Raw genomic sequence first — 20,041 nt, forward strand, 5'->3', positions numbered from 1 at the left:
TGACACTGGGAAAAGTGAAGTCTTTTTCCTGAGGACAATTATTCTTCCTGTATTAATATTCTTTCCCTGTCCCTCTCTGTCTCTCACTAATTCATTCTGGTGACCTCCAAACTAGAATCGACGAGATCAGTTAGAGCTACTGTATCTTCCTACGTAATACTTCCTGTTCAAAATACAGTAATTAAGAGGCTGCCCCATAATAGAAGAGAATTTGTAAGGATTTGAATAGAGGGTAATTCCCTCCTTTCTGAGGGATGATTCCGGGGCGAGGGGAGGGACCTTCTCCTTACATTCAGGCATATACTGTAATTTAATTCCAAGAAACTTTGGCATAGCCTCTCTATGGGCCACAGTCCCCTTCTAGAAAACCTGACCCCCTATTTCCTAAGCTTGATGGGCCATGCCTTTACCTGTATTTGATGCTGAGAAAAAGCCAGCAGGGACTTAGTAACCTGGATAATGTGACAGGCTTTTGCCACATGTCAGGGGCATGTGGCCACCTTGTCAGCTGGCAAGGAACATGCCGATTTAAAAGCTGTGCTGACGGTGCCAAAGCATTGGAAAACATTATTCAGAGTTGGAGGCCTATTTAGAACAAATCTGGTGCAGCCAGGGAAGGCAAATAATCTGAGTAACAGGATTTGATGAAAAACAATTTGCAACAAAATCTAAGAAGGAGAGATTGAGTTCCCATAACTGGCTCTGAAGGCAGTTCCTACAAAGGATGGCCGTGTCTACACACTGAAGTTGTCTCTCTGGCTTTCACCCTTGGAAAGATGCTCACCTGACTGAATCCTCCCCACAATGCCGGAGCCTGTTCTGTTCCCAAAAGGAGGCCTCTCCTGATGCTCACTGGTCAAGGAGACCTCTCCTTGCTGACACCTGTAACTCGGGTCTGCTGTGGGCTGTGGTCCACATTCACCACCTCGAACTGCTCCTAGAGGGCAGGCCTTGCTTGCTTGTACCTCTCCTACAGTGACTTACTCAGTGCCTATGCTTCACTGAGACCAAGCCAAGAGTTCTTGAGCGTTTTCCAGTAAAAGCACATGCAATGGATGATGCTTCCAAGCACCAAACACTCCAACATGTGGAACTGTAAGCCTCGTGGACCAGTTGGATGCCATTCTGTTCTCACTCCAGTTTTCTAGCATTCAGGGAAGAACATCCCTGAGAACAAATCACTCCATATATGATCTTTGAGCTCCTTGAATGTTCAAACAGAAAATCACCCATGTTTACCTCGGGTCCACCAACTCCATTATTGATAACACAGTACTTGTGACACACGCTCAGTAGATGGACACGCACCAGTGTCTGGATCATTCTACTTCTCTTTAGTGATCTTCTCTGATCACTGTACTTTATCACTTCAGATTCTTTAGCTGAGATTTTAAAAATGAACACTTTATTCAAGGAAAAAAAGCACTGTAAATGGAGTCATCAGAAAACAACTAGGAATACATTTTCTCAATTTGTAACACAAATGGCTAATTTCCTTAATCCTCAAAGAGCTCTAAGTCAATAAGGAAAAGAGTAAAAACAATAAAAAATGGGCAAAAGTTGTAAATAGACAGCTTACAAATAAGAAACTACAGTGATATTACTATCTCATTAATAATTAGAGAAATGTAATTAAAAATTAAAACATAACCACTTTCACTATAAGTTTGGCAAATAAAATAGAGCAATTGAAGACACACATTAGAAAGGATGTGGAGAAACAGGATTGTCATGTGTCACTGGTGGGAGTTACCCCTGGTTCAAGCCCTGTGATGGAAATTAAACAACTTCCAACATTAAAAATGTGTACACTCTATAACTCAGTAATTCCAGGGACCGTTATAACCGTACCAAGATATTTATTGCTGCATTGTTTGTAACAGCCAAAGATTAGAAACCGATAAGGGGAAAATTACATAAATTATGCCGCTTACATGCAATGGAAAACTACCCAGCCATTAATAAGAATGAGATATCTCTGTGTGCAAGGATATAGCAAGACTGCTAAGATGAACTGTTAAATGAAAAGAGCAAGACAGAACTGTGTGGATCGTACACTATCATGTATTGAGGCATAAAAAGACTATATGTGCACATTTTTGTAATTGGGGAAAATATTTTCTAGAGAATACCCTCTTCCCTTCCCTCCCTCCAGAAAATCAGGGCTACTGATGGCCCCTGGGGGGAGGAATTGGACTGCTGGAATCCATGGGAAGGAGACTTTTTTTCACTGTATATTCTCTCAAACCATTTGAACTATGGGCATACGTTACTAGTTGAAAACAATGAAATGAAAATAACCTATAAAATATATCCAGCAAGGCACAAACAGAGAATATATTCACAAAACATATATCTGATAAAGGACTCACATACGAAATACTCTTAAAACTCATTATAGGAAAATAAAACAAAACAATTTTTTTTAAAGATAGGTATCTGAGCTAACATCTGTTGTCAATCTTCTTTTTTTCTTCTTCTTCTCCCCCAACCCCCCCCCCCCCACCCCAGTTGTATATCCTGGTCGTAGGTGATTCTGGTTGTGCTCTGTGGGACGCCACCTCGGCATGGCTTGATGGGCAGTGCCAGGTCTGCACCCAGGATGCGAACTGGTGAAACCCTGGGCCACCAAAGCACAGCATGCGAACTTAACCACTCAGTCATGGGGCCAGCCCCAAAAGAATTGTTAAATGGCTAGAAAAATACTATGTAAACAGACACTCCAAAGAAGAGATATACTTGGCAAATAAGCATATAAAAAGACGTTCAACCTCACGAGGGAAATGCAGATTAAAACCACAACAAGATACCATTACACACTTATCAGGAGGGTAAATTTTTTTTTTAAAGATGATACCTAGAGCTTGTGACTATATGGAGCAACTGGAACTCTCCTGGACAATACCTAACGCTGCCAGGGATGCAAAATGGCACAGCTATTCTGGAAAACAACTTTTCCTATAAAAGTAAACATACACCCACCATATGACCTAGCAATTTCACTTCCAGATATTTCCTTTAGAGAAATGGAAGCAGACATCCACACAAAGACCTGCATGCTAATGTTCATAGAAGTTCAATTCGGAATTGCCAAAATTATAAATGATCCAAATGTCCCTCAACTGGTAAATGGATCAACAAACTGGGTATATCCATATAATAAAATGCTACTCAAAAAGGAAAATAAAAGAACTAATGATACTGAAACAACATGTATGAATCTCAAGAACATTATGCTAAGTAAAAGCAGCCGGTTACAAAAGGCTACATCTATATGATACCATGCATACAGAAATCTAGAAAAGGCAAAGCCATAGGGACAGAACACAGGTCACCAGGAGATGGGGAGGGAAGAAAGGAATTAACTATAAAGGGGCAAGAGGGAACTTTTAGGGTGATGAGGTGATCATTGTGCAACTGTATACATTTGTCAGAATGCACGGAAATGAACGTCAAAAAAGAGTGAATTTTACTGGATGTAAATTACTCCTCAATAAACGTGATATCTCAAGTTTACTTCGGGCAGCATGGCTGGCTATCTAAACTGTGCTCTGAAGAGAGTAGAAAGGGTACTGAAAAACTCAGGCAACTCTGTCACTGACTCCTGGCAACATACCTGACCATCTCCCTTTAAAGACGCTAAAGTCTCCACAAATTCAGACAGGGCCCTGGTTCAACTATGTTGCCTGTAGGGAAAAGCATTTAATATTATTATCCACCCCAAACGCTGAGTGACAATATTATCTTTTCCCACTGGGGAGAGAGATTTCAAGTATGAATGTGATCTTAATTAGACGCTCCTCTCTCCAACTCAGTTATGAAGACGGGTACGCCAAGGTCAGAAGGAGATGGCAGAATTTGATTAAAGTCAGTCACTGGGAAAATAGCATTAGCATAGACATAGAACCTAAAAAGGATATGACAGGTATGCTTTTTATAACCTTGTCCATCGGATTGACAATTACCCTCTCAATGGGCAATTTCTATTTTGACTTTCCAGTATATTCATAACATATTACAAAAACAATCATTTTAAACAATTCGTTTGAATGATGTTCAATTTTAAAATACAAGCTTGTAAAAATACGCAAACCTATTCAGATGCCCTGCTTAGTCGCTTTGTCTCCAATAATCCTCATTACTAGCACCTTTCGGCTATTGTTTCCATTACTCTGACAGCTGACATAACATGCTCGTGGCTTGCGTCAGCCTTGCCTGTTTGGGGTTAGGAAAAGAATGGGCAGGTTATGCATGATATTTTCTAAATTAACTCGAGCTCTGCGTTTGTCTATAGCCCTACAAGGTTCAGTCATATGCGCGGTACCTGAGGAGGTGGCAGGCACAAGCCACAGGTTCCACTTGACTGGGTGCCATTGTCATGAGAAGCCAGGTGTCACCCCTTGCAATGTAAAGGAATAAAATAATTTAATCTTTTAAGACAGATTCAATGAATCCATTCTACCCTGAAAGAGAGAAACTGGTACATAAAGTACAAAAAGGATTCCCTTTGATGAGTCTGTTGTATCTGCCTCATGACTAGGAAACCAAATGTAACACTGATCATTAATGTGTTAAAGTTCAAAGCTGCAAAAAAAGAAGAAGAAAAAGAAGTAGTAGTAGTTGGTGGTGATGTTCAAAACCACACTATTGCAGAAATGCTTCCTGAGAATCCAGCGGTCTTCCCAGAATGACACAGGGAGGGGCTGTGCCTGCCTGACTAGGACCGGCAATGCTGCCAAGAGGCCTTCTGGTTTATTCCCTCCTAAACCTCAGCAGACAGAGCTCCATCTCCTGGATGATCCAGGTAACTGCCCAGGTAACTGTGACAGAGGTTTTCACGTATCGAGGTGTATGGGGTAACTATTCTCGTTCATAACTAATTTGGCTTGAACTAAAGAAGTCTGACTTACGGCCTGTCAAGCATACATTGTACATCTGCTTCAACCATTAATAAAGAATGCCTTAAACGTTATCTCAAGTAAAAGAATGCACTCTTTGAAGATAAGCTACTTACTTCCCTTCCCACAACCCACTAACACCTGTGTAGCAGTCCTGAAGGTAAGTTCCCTTTCTTGGAGATCAGGGTCATGTTGACCTGCTAATTTGCAACTGAATACGTCCTTGAAACTTTGATGACTATGTATCCGGGGCGTGTTTAATGTGTTTTCTTTGTTCTACAAAGGTGTAAGACTCCTGAAAACCACGCTTCTCCAGAACCCTTTCTTCCTCTGTGGAGACAGCCTTCTCGGACGATAGTCCTCAGCTTGGCTCAAGTAAGGGTCATTTTATTTCTGTTATCTATAGAACGGTTCTTGGTTATTTTGCAACAATAACTGGAACTTTTTTCTCTTCTCCACTTGGAAAGAGCAGATTCCGATAAAACAAGTTACTCTGAGCTTGTGGGATTGGTGGGTTGAATCTGGAGGACTGACTTCTCAAAATGCCACGAAAATGGCAGAAAAGGAATTTTTAAGGTCAAATGAAAAGACGAAGAGAAGTAGAAGGAGCAACAGCAGAGAAGAGAGCACTAGTGCCCCCTCTTGGAAGCCGGAAACTTGGATGGAGGGGAGCAAGCTGGCCCAGCAGAGCCCAGGGACCCTGGACAGAAGTGCAGGCACCCGAGTTGGGGACGGGCAGGCGGAAGTGTAGCAGCAGTTGTCCGCTCTGACCCTGAAACGGAGCAGCTGTGGACCCTGGACCCCATCCAACTCCATCCAGAACTGCCGCCCTCCAACTCCTGCAGAGCCTGAGGGATCATTCTGGAAAAAATGGAAGCCAAGAAACTCTGGGCTCAGGGAAATGGTCACAGCAGTGTAAGGCAGAGGACCAGAAACAGGGGTCAGGGAGAAGTCTCCCCTGAAGGGTGGGGACCTCCTTCCCAGCCCTGAGAGTTACTGTGCCCCACCTACTCCATCGTGCATGTGCAGCCAGGTAAAGGAAAACACTGATGCATAGGTTTCCCTCCTTCAGAAGCTTTTCTCAGCATTCAACTTTTTTTCTGATTTCATTAATACTTATGAGAAGTGCCATTATGCATCAGGAGCTGGGTGCATGGAGGGCGTGGCTGTTTAGAGGATGCAATACTGCTTGACAGTATATACACAGATACGATGTGTATCAGAGTTCTGAAGCATAATCATGAAATGAGTGCCTCTGATCCCACCACCCCACTTCAGAGAACGCCATGACCATTAGGTGAAACCCCCATGTGTCCGCCAACCCCATTGCACTGCCTCTGCCCCAGGGAGCCGCATTCCTATGTTTGTGCTTATCCTTCTCTTGTTTTTTTTAAAAAGTAGTTTTACCAGATGTGTATTTCTAAACAATATACTGTTTAGCTCTGTTTGGATTTTAGCTTGATAAAAGCAATATCTTCTCATAGTACTGACTCTGAAGTTCTGAGAAATTCGTTTTCAATGCTGTGTGTTGGTGGGCAGCATTGGGCCACTCATCTTCACAACTGTATAATATTCCACTGTGTGAATTTGCTCTCCTTTTATGTATACAGTTTCCTATGGTTTAGTTAGTTAGACATTTAGTTTGTTCTCATCTTGGCTACTACAAAAGCTGCTAGAAACATTCTTGTACATGCTTTTTTAGTCCCCAGAGACAGGAGTTTCTCTGAAGCATGTAGACAGTTGATGGATCATAGCATTCACTTACATTCAAGTTTATAAGATAATGTTTTTCAAAGTATTTATGTCAATTTACACTCATACCAACAGTGTACATGCTCCTGTTCTTTAAATTTCAAATACTTGATCTTATCAATTTTTTAATTTTTGTAAATCAATGGGCATTAAAAAATCCCATGGTAGCTTTAATTTTCGTTTTCTTTACTCCCCATAAGATTGAACTTATCTTCCTAAATTTATTGACTATTCATGTTTTCACCTGTGTGAAATACCTATTTATATCTTTGGCCATTTTTTCTATTGGGTTGATAGTTTTTATGGATTTATAGTAGTCTTTTCTATATGCTGAATACTAATCCTTTTCCAGGAGTGCGTGTTACAATGACATTTCTGAGTTTTGAATTCATCTTTTCTTCCTTTTTTTAGAGTGTCTTCTAAAGAACACCTGAATGATGGAAGAAATGATCCATATTCAAGGATAGGAAGTATCAGGATTATAAAAATATCAGTTCTATCCAAAGCAGCCTATAGATTCGGTTCCCTTGCTGTCAAAATCCCAGCTGGCTTTTCGAGGAACTTGACGAGAGGTTACCTTGTAATTCACTTTCCTATTTAAGTCGATTATTTTGTGCAAAAAATAAGCATGGGGTGGAATCAGCAGCATTTTCCATACCTGCAGTAGCACAGAGGGCGTGGGCTGGGGGGTCACCTGGACAAAAGTTTGAGTCCTGGCTCTGGGCTCACCAACTCTGCACTTGAGCAAATTACTTCTCTGAGTGTCCATGTTCTTGTTCATACTGGCGATTGACAATCTAATGCGTATTCAGTTGGAGATAAGAATATCTAATTATAACTTTGCTAAGCAAGATAACGTTTAAAGGCCTGCAGAGTCAGTGCCTGGCGCACAGCAGGCACTCAATAAATGCAGGCTGCCTTCCTCCTTTTTCCCTCGCTGCCATCCCCAGAAGCACAAGGGTATAGGGACCTCTTGAGCCCAGTGGCCCAGCCTCTGTTAGGAAGAGAGGTCCCGCCCTTGGCGGGATGGCCACCAGGTCTCCTGGGGGAGTGGCTGCACACACCTGCAGGGTCTGAGCACGTGAACGCGGAGGATGTTAATAGGAAGGTGAGGCTAGCAGTCCCACACCAGCCCACTCCAATCCATAGCCATGGAGCCTTATTTAATAATATAATAATGAGACAAGTAATAATAAATAAATAATAATAAGTCACCTGTTGTAAAAACCCTTAGCAAAGTTGAAGTAGCCCCTGGCTACCGTTAATACCACCTTTTGTTGTTGTTGTTACATGCCAATTGCTTTACAGAGAATATTTCATTTAATCCTCATAACCATCTTAGGAGCTTAGTCCCCATCATTTCTCCCATTTGACATCCAAAGAAGCAGAGTCTTAGAAAGGCCAAGGGGCTTCTTGTGCAGGGTCAGCCTCCGGAGGCCGCACCCTTCCCCGAGGCTCTGCCTCCGCTGTTGTCCCCTTGCTGGGCTACTCCTGTCACTATGCCAGTCTCATTGTCAGTAGCTACCTTCTCTCCCACGCCATGGACAGTCTGGCCCCTGGGACACTGCCCACTGCTCCTCCACCTTGACCAAACTGCAGTCCCCGCCCCACCCCCCACCCCAGTGTCGGTGGGGTGGGGGGCCTCTGCCCTGCGGGGTCCTGTGGACGTGACCCTGTGCTTCCTATTCACCCCTGACCCCTTCCCTTCAAGGTGAACACATTCCAGATTCTGGCCTTGGATTCCTCTTCACAACACCCCATAGGAACAGGCCCCCTTTCCCACTGCTAGCCAGGGTGTCCTAAGACCATACTGTCCACTAGCCCAGTCTTATGGTCCACTGCCCTCGTCCAGGGCTCCCACGGCCCATCCTCACACTAGCTCAAGCGGAACAGCCCTTTGGCTTCTCATGCAGGTGCAAACACAGCTGACAGGGCCCTTCCTAAGCAGCACAGCATTGTGCTGCAGCTCCGGGAGCTGTGTCCCTCGAACTGGAGACAATAGCAATAATGATTCATCGAGATGGGGGTATATAAAGCATTCAGCACATTTTACAGTAAACCTCAATATACAGTAGCTAAATGCCACTGGTGCTTCTAGACACCTGGACTCTGCTTGTTCTGTGCCTTAATTCACAATGACTTGTGATGAGGTTTTAATTGCTGTGGTTCGTGTGAAGGCAGAGTGTACTAGCCAGAAGAGTCTTGGCTGTTGGCCTTATCTCTGTCATTCACTGTCACCTTCAGCCAGTCATTCCTGTTCCCTGGACCTCATTTTTTATATCTATGAAATGAGTGATCAATGATTGCAAAGGGCCCCTCCAGATCAAATATATCTCCTTCCTTTAGCTTTCAAATTACTCATCCAGTTCAATCAATTAACAAATATTGATTAAATGCTGTCCCAGGACCTGCCAGAAGTAGGGATGCTTTTCATCTCTGTGTTAGGACATGATTTAAATCTATTTTTTATCACATGAACTGAAAAAGGTGGGCCACTAATACACAGAAAGCAGCCCAAAGGCCGTGACTCTTTATTCCCTTTGAACTTGATGTAAAACCACACCTGCCTCTCCCTGAGCTCAGTGGTGGAGCTACCAAGAGGCTGATGAAATCAAAGCTTCAGGGCAGCTCATTTGCACAGGCCCCTTCCAGCCTGGGAGGGCCTCTGGCAGAATTTCCACACAATTGTATGTTTTTGCCAAATTTTCAAAAGTAAAATATTCTAACTCAATCAGTTAAGGCTGGGTCTCTTTCTACTGATGTCCCCTTTACCATGCTTCCCACTATGTCAGGTGACAGGCGAGTGGCCACAATTACTCTTGGGGTCAAGCTATGGGGAAGTTGAGTTGTGACACATTTAGCTTGGCTTCAGTGGAATATTTTCATCTGATTCACAGTCACTTCCTTGTAGAACTGAGTTAATGCAGACTGGCTTCCATGGATATTTCTGCCATCCACCAGGTAGACTCACCCAGTGTCATGACACCCAGAGGCAGGGCCAGAGGTTCTAATACGTCCTTGTGCTATTGTGCCCAATACAGAAGCACGTGCTTAGTGGAGAGGGAAAAAACACAGAGCCAGAAGCTAGTCTGTGGAATATTCTTCCAAATCTCACAGCTCATATATTTGTACAAAAGAAACTTGATAGAGGAATTCCACAATTTGACAATAACCTTAAACATTTACATGACATCTCCAGTGACTTTTATCTGGGTTCCTGAGAGCAGCAGGCTGGGAAGCTAAAAGTAACTTTTCAAACTAGTAATAATACCAAAAATATATGTATAATTAACCATGCCAGAGTAAAGACTAAATTATCTTGTTATTCTCTCTATTAGAAAAAAATTAGAAAATTGTCATTAAAGAAGATATAGCCAAAAGATCTGGAAAAAACAAAAAAAGATATGAAAAATATGCCAGGCAGATAATCAATAAAAAATTGCTATTTGTGATGTATGCAGTATTTGACAAGTTTAAAGTTTTGTAGCTTGTGATTTAGTTTCTATTCTACATATTCTCTTTCATACCTGATTTTATAAATTCATAATTTTTTAGTTTTATTCTTAAAGAGGATCCCTCAATGCATATGATTGAGGCCCCACAAAACTGGGATCTGCCCCCTGCTTTACGTAATGGTGAGAATCTTCAGTTTTCTGAATGGCCTTGGGCCCCAGAGTGGACATCACTCACAGGGCAGTGGAGGGACTGCAGAGGGGTGGCCATCACGGAGTCAATCCTAGGAGACATGAGCAAGCCAGCATGGGGTGGGGTGGCCTGGTCTCACCACTTCTATTGCTTTCAGGAGGGCAGATGTGGTGAGCCCAGGAGACACCTGGTCACGACTCTCGTGCTTCATGTGGGGCAAGTAATAGACACAACACCACACATGCACACACACACACCCCACCTCCCTCCCAAACCAGCAGGGTCCATCAAAAAGGCCTTGGGCAGGAGATCCGCAGACAGTCCTCTCCTCCTCTGCAGCTTTGTAGCCCCCAGGGGTCCAGAGGCTTCTGGTCATGGTCCTGGAGCACAACCAAGGGCACTCTGTGGACCCCACCTGCTTCTGGGGAGAAAGGAGTCCAATGAGATAGGTAGATACATCCCATGGAATTAGGCGGACCGGATGCGATAGGGAACAGTGAGCAGCACATCCATCCCGCAGTCAGGAGGTGCTGTGAAGTCCAAACAAAAGATGTCGTCAAAGCTGAGGCCCTGCAGGGGAGTTTTGCGGGTGAGCACAGTTTTTGTCTTTGGGTCTGAACAAGTTCCGGTTCTGCCAAGCAGTCATCACTCTGTATCCCTGACCCTGGACCACTCGACGGTTTACATCACCCGGCAGGCTCCGAAAGCGTTTCTCCAAACTGGACCACTCAAGTCGTCAAGGACGCCGCGTCACCCTGTCCTTACCGCTGAGCCTCCCCCACTCTCAGGAGGCTCTCAGGTCATTGCTCTGATTTTCTGGACCCTCTGCCCTAAGGTGGCCCTGCAGAGCTACCCTGCAGGTCCCGTGGAAGTTAAACTGGAGGCTCCAGGGGCAAGCTGGGCTAGGGGCTCACAGCTAGCATACCTCACAACAATATTCCTCAGCCCTGCACCCATTCACGCCTCGGAGGAGGCACACTGGGGTTGGCAAGAGATTTCTGAGGGGCCCTTCGGCTCAGTGAGCAGCTTCCGGCAGGACCGCTGTGCCTGATGGGAGGATAAACAACTCAGTTACAAAAACCTGCCCATCCCCTCCAGCTTGCCAGGAAAACAACCAAGGGTTCACTTCTGATGAAATATCCATGTCTGTACATTGCCACTCAGTGGTACCGTGTCTCCTCCCCTCCACGCCCCCATCTGTCAATCTTCCTTAGGGAAGTGATTATAGATAAAGCGACAGTGAAAATTAGAACTGCCTGGCATCTCTGAATCGCTGGTGCTGTTTTCACTGGAAACATGCAGTATGTTCTCTGGCCCTCATGGGGCCTGTGCCTGCAGGCTGCTCCTGTCCTTCCTGGGCCTGCCTCCATCTTCCACTAAATCTTTCCACACACAGGCCTTTAGCCTCACTCCGGAGAATGCTGAACACTGTCAAAAAAACTCAGTGTCCAAAACGCCAGCCTGTCTGGTCACTGATAGGCAAGGTTCAGCTCTGGCACCACGAACAAAGATTAATAATAAATCTCAGCCTCTCATCTTTCCTTATTTTAGGAAAAGTTAGCGAGGAAATAAAGCAGAGATGCATGAGAATTTGCTTTGGAGCTTCTGCTGAAAACACACTAGTTTAATACATGGAAATTTTTAAAACCTTTCTTTGCTTACATACATCGAGCACCCAGTATGTGCCTGGCTGCGTGCTAAGCATCCCACACATGTCGTCTTCTTCAAACCTTGTGCTCACCCTGGAAATAAGAAGTGAGCTAGGGAGAGGCAGAACAGGCCAGGGACTCAGCTTTCTCAGATTCCACTTCTGTGCTGTGTTTTGGTGTTTAAGAATCGTGGGACCCTCTCCCACAAGAGCTTCCCAGGGGTTTCAGGCCTCAGACACAGCCCCTGAAAGGGACCAGGTCGGGGCAGAGCCAGTGGTCAGATGCGAGGAGGGGTGGCCCATTCAGCAGTCTCCGTCTCCTCCTGGGCTGGGATGATAAGAAAATAAAATGGCAATAGAAAACAAAAGGGTCCCAGGCTAAGAAAAAAGAAGAAAAAATATATTAATATCGATCATAAGATATACAAATGTATCCCTAAATCTGGGATGCTCAGCTCAAACTTGCCCCTGACAAAATCTGACCAAGCTGAAGTTGCATCTCTTGTGAAAAGGGTCTTTCATTGTTTAAAACTACAATACACACACACAAAGTACAGAGGATAATATAATAAGCACGCATGTACTCTCCATCCCAAAACGAACAAGTGCTGTTCCTCTAAAAATAACAGGTTTACTAAATTCTCCCACGTAAATGGAGAAAGGGGCCTTTTAAGAAATGTTTTCGATGGTGCCACCTGGTGGATTCATTCTAAAAGTGCTATCTGTTCTCACAAATTCACTTGACAGCACAGATTCCAGGCCATAATGAGACATTTGGCCCCCTAATTTTTCCCCGTGACGGTCCATTATTTTCTCTCTGGGCATCCTCAGCCTCCTTTCCATTTCACTACCATCAACTGATCCTTGAAGTTCCCCATTTCGTTTGATAGCCTTTCGGCTGCATTAGAGCCATTTTATGGCAAGATTTATAGCAACGTCAGGAATAAAGAAAACTGTTGTAAAATAATCATGGACAACATTATAAACTGGCAATAAAATTGGCCGTAATGCACAGCTGGTATTTATGTAGGCCACCTGTTCCCTTTTTAGCCACTCCTGATCAACTGCTTCCACCCCATTCACTGTACTTTGAAAGACCTTTCACTTGCCTTTCTCCTCCAAAGGTCTTCAGAACTGACAGTAATTTCCAGAATGTGCAGAGGCCTCAGAGCAAGCTAACCTTGCTTGTCCATGTAGCCATAACCATGTTTAGAGGCCCAACATGGCCCATCCTTCCTTCTGAGTCTTTGAGCTCTGCCAAAACCCAGATGTCAGAAGGAAAGTTTACCAAAACTCTCATGGCAGCTACAAGATACATTTGAATCCAAACACACATATTCATATCAAAAAAATTAAATGTTCAAGGAGCTATGTGCTGTTCACCAACTGTGGAGAAGGTACTAGAGGCATAATTTGTAGGAGCTGTGCCCAATTAATGAGCATCCATTTAGCACAAGCTGAAAATTTTACATGTATTGTCTCTAATCCTTGCCACAACTCTGCAAGGGGTTGGTTGAATCAATCACTCATCACCCTCTGTGACTTCAGTAAATAATTCTATCAGCCTCACTTTGGAATTTGGCCTATCAACGATGCAGGAATGTAGTGAGAATTCAAAGGAACAGCAGTAATAGCTAAGATTCACAAAATCCTTATTTTGTGCTAAGCATCCTTATGAGAACTCTCTGCATGTTAACTCATTTTATATAGTCACAACCTACCTATTAAATGAGTACCATCAATATTCCCAGTTCACGAAAGAATGCTGAGACCCAAGAAGTTACGTAACTTGCCAAAGACCACAAGCTAGTAAGTGGCAAAGCCAGGACGTGAACCCAAAAAGTCATACTCCAGAGCACAATGTTCTTTTGACAACTAATTGTGACTATTGATTTAATGATTAATTTTTTAAAAATTGATGAGTGAAGTCAGCCTAGATGTTGGAGTAAAGTCTTCCAAAAATTCTCTTCTCCATAGAAGCAATGAGAAAATGGACAAAAATTGCCAGTATCAACTGTTTTCAGAACTCCAGAAATTAGCCAAAGGCTTGCAGAAGCCAGAAAGCGTGTATTTAAAAAACAGTTGCATCTCACCAATAACAGTGAGCTTTGTGGTTTTTAATTTACCTTAGTCCCAACCCTCACTCTCCAGCTCCACAGTCGCCTTGAAGAATGACAACCCACATTCCCAGTGCGGCCTTGGAGCCACCAGAGGGAGCAAAATAGAGCTGGAGCTCTTTCAAAACCTCGTTCCCAAAGAATTGTCATTATCTGCCCTGTCTGGTCAGACCCGTCTGGTGGTTCCCTGGAGATTCCACTTGCAAGGCTATCTGTACTTGACCTAATTTAGAGATTTACTGATTTCAGGCATTTAAGGAAATCTTTGTCCAATCATTAGCTGAGCACTAAGCAAACCAAGTGGAGACTTCAGTGGCCACAAGGGATAAAGAATACAGACTTTATTGACCTAGTTCAGAAAAGTTACTAAATAAACAAAAAAAACTATAAAAAGCAGCAACAACAACACACTCTGGGGAGGGGGAAAATCTAATTTCCATTTATATTATTTTAAATGGCCAGTTTCCAACTGAAATTACAACGTATGTAAAGAAACAAGAAAGTATGTCTCTTTAAAAGGAAATAAAGTGATGAGTAGAAATCCTGAGGAAATACAGACATGGACTTACTAGAAAAAGGTTTTAAATCAGGCATTTTAAATATGCTCCAAAAGCTAAAGGAAATCATGTCTAAGAACTAAAAGAAAGGATGAAAACAATATCTTACCAAATAAAGAATATTTATAACAGAATAGAAATTATATATTCAAAAAATAGAATTTCTAGAGTTGAAATGCACAATAATTGAAATGAAAATTTCACTATAGGGGAACAGTATAAAATTTAAACAAGCAGAACAAAGTATTGCATATTTGAAGATAGGTCAATTGATGTTATCTAGCCTGAAGAACAGAAAGAAAGTGAAATAAAGAAAATGAGCATAGCCTCAGAGGCCTGTGGGGCATGAAGCAAACCAATATATGCAACGTATGCAACAGAAAGAGAGGAGAGAGAGAAAAGGACAGAAAGAATACTTGAAGAAATATGGCCAAAAACTTCCCAAACTGGATGGAAAACATTAATCTACACATCCAAGGAGCCCAACAAAGTCCAAGTAGGATAAATAAACTCAAAGACATATACAGCCAGACACATCATAATCAGACTGTTGAAAGACAAAGGCAAAATAAAGAATCTTAAGGGGCCAGACCTGTGGCGCAGCGGTTAAGTTCACACGTTCCGCTTTGGCAGCCCAGGGTGTGTCAGTTCGGATCCCAGGTGCAGACGTACACACTGTTTGTCAAGCCATGCTGTGGGAGGTATCTCACATATAAAACAGAGGAAAATGGGCACAGATCTTAGCTCAGGGCCAGGCTTCCTCAGCAAAAAGAGGAGGATGGGCAGCAGATGTTAGTTCAGGGCTAATCTTCCTAAAAAGAAATCTTAAAAGCAAAAAAGAGAGGAGAATCATCATGTGCAGGGTCCTCAATGAGAATAACAGCTGATCTCGTATCAGAAACCATGAATACCAGAAGACATTGGATGACGGATTCAAAGTCCTGACAGAAAATTGAAAAATGTCAACAAGGAATTCTATATCCAGCAAAATGATGCTTCAGAAATGAAGAAGAAATTAGAATGTTCTTAGGCAGGCAAAACCTGAAAGAATTTATTGCTAGACCTGCCTTAAAAGGAATCCTTCACACTGAAATGAAAGGACACTAGAAAAACACTCAAATACAAATGAAGAAATAAAGAGTGCTAGGAAAGATAACTACATAGGTAAATATAAAATACAGTATAAGTGTATTTTTGTTTATAACTCTTTGTTTCTCTTCTCTTATTTAAAAGAAAACTGTATAGTCATAATTATAAATCTATGTAGATTCACATACAATGTACGAAGGTGTAATGTCATGGTCATAATAACACAAAGGAGGAAGGAGGGAGCACGGCTATATAGGACCAAAGTCTTGGTATACAATTGTAACTAAGTTGGTATTAATACAAACTAGAGTCTAATTAGTTAACATGTTAATTGTAACCCCCAGGGCAATCACAAAGAAAATAAATTAAAAATATGTAGTAAAAGAAACATCAAAGAAATTAAAACACTAGAAAATATCTACATAACACAAAAGAAGTGAGGAATGGGAACAAAAAAGACATAGGGTAAATAGAATAGAAATAGCAAAATGGCAGATATAAATCCTACATATCAGACATAGATGTAAAATAAACTCACTAACTAAACGGCAGAGCTTGGCAGAATGGATTTAAAAAAATATATGATCTAACTCAATAACCTAAATTTCTACTTTAAGAAATCAAAAAAACAAAGAGCAAACTAAACCCAAGGCAAACCGAGGAAAGAACTAATAAAGATCAGGGCAGAAAAAAATAGAGAATGGAAAAACAGTAAAGAAAAATTAACAAAACTAGAACTTAGTTCTTTGAAAAGATTCACAAAACTGACAATACTTTAGACTGACCAAGAAAAAAGAAAGAAAGAATCAAATTACTAAAATCAAGAAAGAGAGGATGTTACCACCAATTTCTAGAAATAAAAAGGATTATAGGGAATACTATGAACAATTGATGCCAACAAATTAGATAACGTAAATGAAATGGGCAAAAACTTCCCACAAAGAAAAGCACAGGACCAGGTGACTTCACTGGTGAATTCTACCAAATATTTAAAGAAGAATTAATATCAATCTTTCATAAACTTCCAAAAAAGAGAAGAAAAGGAAACATTTCCCAACTCATTCTATGAGGCCAGTACTACCCTGATGCCAAAACCAGACAAAGACATCACAAGAAAACTACAGACCAATATCTCTTATGAAGATGGATGCAAAAATCCTCAACAAAATACTAGCAAACCAAATCCAGCAACATATAAAAAGGATTGTACACTATGAACAAGTGGGACTTATCCCGGGAAAGCAAGGGTGGTTATGTGAAAATCAATCAATGTAATATACCACTTCAATAGAACAGGAACAAATACATGATAATCTCAATGGATGTAGGGAGAAAATTGACAAAATACAACACCCTTCCATAGGAAAAATGTTCAATAAACTAGGAACAGAAGAGAATTTCCTCAATCTGAGAAAGTACATATATGAAAAATTCATTCTAATAATATTTTACTTAATGACAAAAGACTAAAAGTTTTCCTCCTAAGGTCAGGAACAAGGCAAAGATGTCTGCTCTCACCAATGTCTATTCAACATTGTACTAAAGATTCTAGCTAGAGCAATTTAGGAAAGAAAAAGAAATAAAAGGAATCTAGATTAGAAAGGAAGATATAAAACTAACTCTATTAAAGGATGACATGATCTTGAATATAGAAAATCCTAAGGAATCCACAAAAAACTATTAGAGCTAATAAATACATTCAGCAAGGTCGCAGAGCACAAGATAAAAATACAAAAATCAATTGTATTTCTATAACTAGCAATGAACAATCCTAAATGAAATTAAGAAAGCAATTCTCTAACAGCATCAACAAAACAAAATATTTAGAAATACCTTTAACAGGAGAAGTGCAAGACTTGTATATTGAAAACTACAAAACAATGCTGAAAGAAATGGAAGAGAATTCCTAAATAATTGGAAAGATATCCCATATTCATTGATTGGAAGACTAAATATTGTTAGGATGGTGATACTTCCCAAATTGATCTACAGATTAAATGCAATCCCTATCAAAATTCCAACTTCCTTTTTTGCATCAATTGACATGATTATCCTAATATCCTTATGGAAATGAAAGGGACCCAGAATAGCCAAAACAAGCTTGATCAAGACAAACTAAGTTGGAGGACTCAGATTCTTCAATTTCAAGACCTACTGCAAAGCTACAGCAGTCAAGATAGAGGAGTACTGGCATGAGGATAGACACATAGATCAATGGAGCAGAACTGAAAGTCTATAAACAAACCCACACATCTATGGTCAATTGGTTTTTGACAAGATATCTTTTGACAGAGATATCTCAATTATCCTGAGATAATTCAATGGGAAGAGAATAGTTTTTTCAACAATGCTTGGGCAAGTGGATATCCATATACAAAGAATGAATGTGGACCCCTAACTCAGACCGTATACATGAACTAACTCAAAATTGAGGATGAAAAGTCTAAATATAATAGCTAAATCTATAAAAATCTCATAAGAAAACAGGAGCAAATCTTCATGACCTTGGATTAAGGAATTGATAAATCAGACTTCATCAAAATGTAAAATTTTTTGAGTCACAGGAGATTTTCTCGCTATTGAGAAAGTGAAAAGACAACCCACAAAATGGGAGAAAATATTTGCAAATTATATGGCTGATCACAATCTCGTATCCAGGAGATATATATATATATATATATATATATATATATATAATATATATAAACTCTTGTAACTCATCAATAACAATACAAATAATCCAATTTAAAATGGGCAAAAGATTTGAATAGACAGTTCTCCAAGAAGATATGCAAATGATCAATAAGCACATGAAAAGATGCTCAATATCTTTGATAATTGGGGTAATACAAATCAAACGCACAAGGAGATAACACCTCACACTTACTAAGATGTCTATTATAATTTTTTAAATAACAAAAGACAATAGCTAGTGTTGATGAGGCTATAGAGAAATTTGACCCCTCACACATTTCTGTGGGAATATAAAGTTCGGTAGCCACTTTGGAAAATACTCAGGCATTTCTCAAAATGTTAAACATAGAGCTAGCACATGACCCAGCAATTTCACTCCTAGGTATGTAGAATGAAAACATAACTTGTGTCATGAAACATAACACAAATATAATTTGTATTATAAAAGCATAACACAAAATCTTGTATGTGAATGTTTACATCAGCATTGTTCATAATCCTCCAAAGGTGGAAAGAACCTAATATCCACCCACTGATAAATGGATATACAAAATGCAGAATATCCATATAATGGAATATTATACAAGCATGAAAAGAAATGAAGTTCTATATACACTACAACATGGATAATCCTCGAAAACTTTATGCTTGTGGAAGAAGTCAGACACAAAAGGTCACAAGGTGTATGATTCCATTTATATGGAACGTCCAGAAGAGGAAAATGCATAGAGACAGACGGTGGTTGCCATGGGCTGGAGGGAGGAGCGAGTGGGGAGTAACTGCTAATGGGTATAAGGTTCCTTTTTGGGATAATGCAAATGTCCTGGAATTAGTAAAGACGGTTGCACAATCTAGTGACTATAATAAATACCGCTGACTTGTAGTTTAGGTGGTGAATTTTATCTTAACTTTTAAAATCTATTCCTAAAATCAAATAAATTTTGCACATTGGGGTCGTGATCTGCAGCTTCCAAAGTTCTTCTTCGTACCATTTCTGATCTGATCTTCGTATTCTTGTCCTACCTGCAAGGTGGGCATTATGACCTCCGCGGTCATTTGGGTCCAGATTCTTTCCTATTTTCCTCTGCCAAGCCCTAGGGCATTGCTCTCATCTGCATGGTCAAAACTCAGTCATGGTCAAGGCCTGGAGTAATACAGAACACTTCCGCTCACATTCCAGTGGACATTTATCAAATGGCATATCTGCTTTGGAAGGAAGCTCAGAAATACAGTCTAGGCATGTGCCTAGCATCAGAGAAAACAGATTTTGGTGGAAAAGCATCTCTCTTTGCCACAGATTTCCATATTGAATTTTCCAGGCAAAACACCTCAGAGGACCAGCATCTGAGTCACTAGCCATGCTGCAGGAACGCATGTGGAGATGACCATCCATCATAAGAAATCAACGTCTCTGTCTACCTTCAAGAACTCCATAATCCAGCCCCAACTCACACTGCTCTGTGTCCCTTAATCCTTGCCACATTACACTGCTCTGGTTCCACTGGTCTCATGAGCATATACTGATCATTCCAGCCCCCTGAGTTGTTCAGGATGTTTCTCTCTCTCCCATCCTTCCATCTAAAACCTACCCTTCCTCCAAGTCAGTTTCAAGCGTAACCTGTCCTGTAAAGCCATCCTTGA

At 41.2% G+C, this 20,041-nt stretch overlaps 1 long non-coding RNA gene across 1 annotated transcript; it reads left to right on the forward strand.

Annotated features, from left to right (window-relative positions):
• Positions 1 to 5,182: 5,182 nt before the first annotated feature.
• On the forward strand, positions 5,183 to 6,382 carry LOC139083373 (uncharacterized). The gene is made up of 2 exons (XR_011540037.1): positions 5,183 to 5,273; positions 5,371 to 6,382. It is a non-coding gene; the product is annotated as an uncharacterized lncRNA (long non-coding RNA).
• Positions 6,383 to 20,041: the final 13,659 nt, after the last annotated feature.

This window comes from Equus przewalskii, chromosome 1, assembly GCF_037783145.1.
Source record: "Equus przewalskii isolate Varuska chromosome 1, EquPr2, whole genome shotgun sequence".
Classification (NCBI taxonomy): domain Eukaryota; kingdom Metazoa; phylum Chordata; class Mammalia; order Perissodactyla; family Equidae; genus Equus; species Equus przewalskii.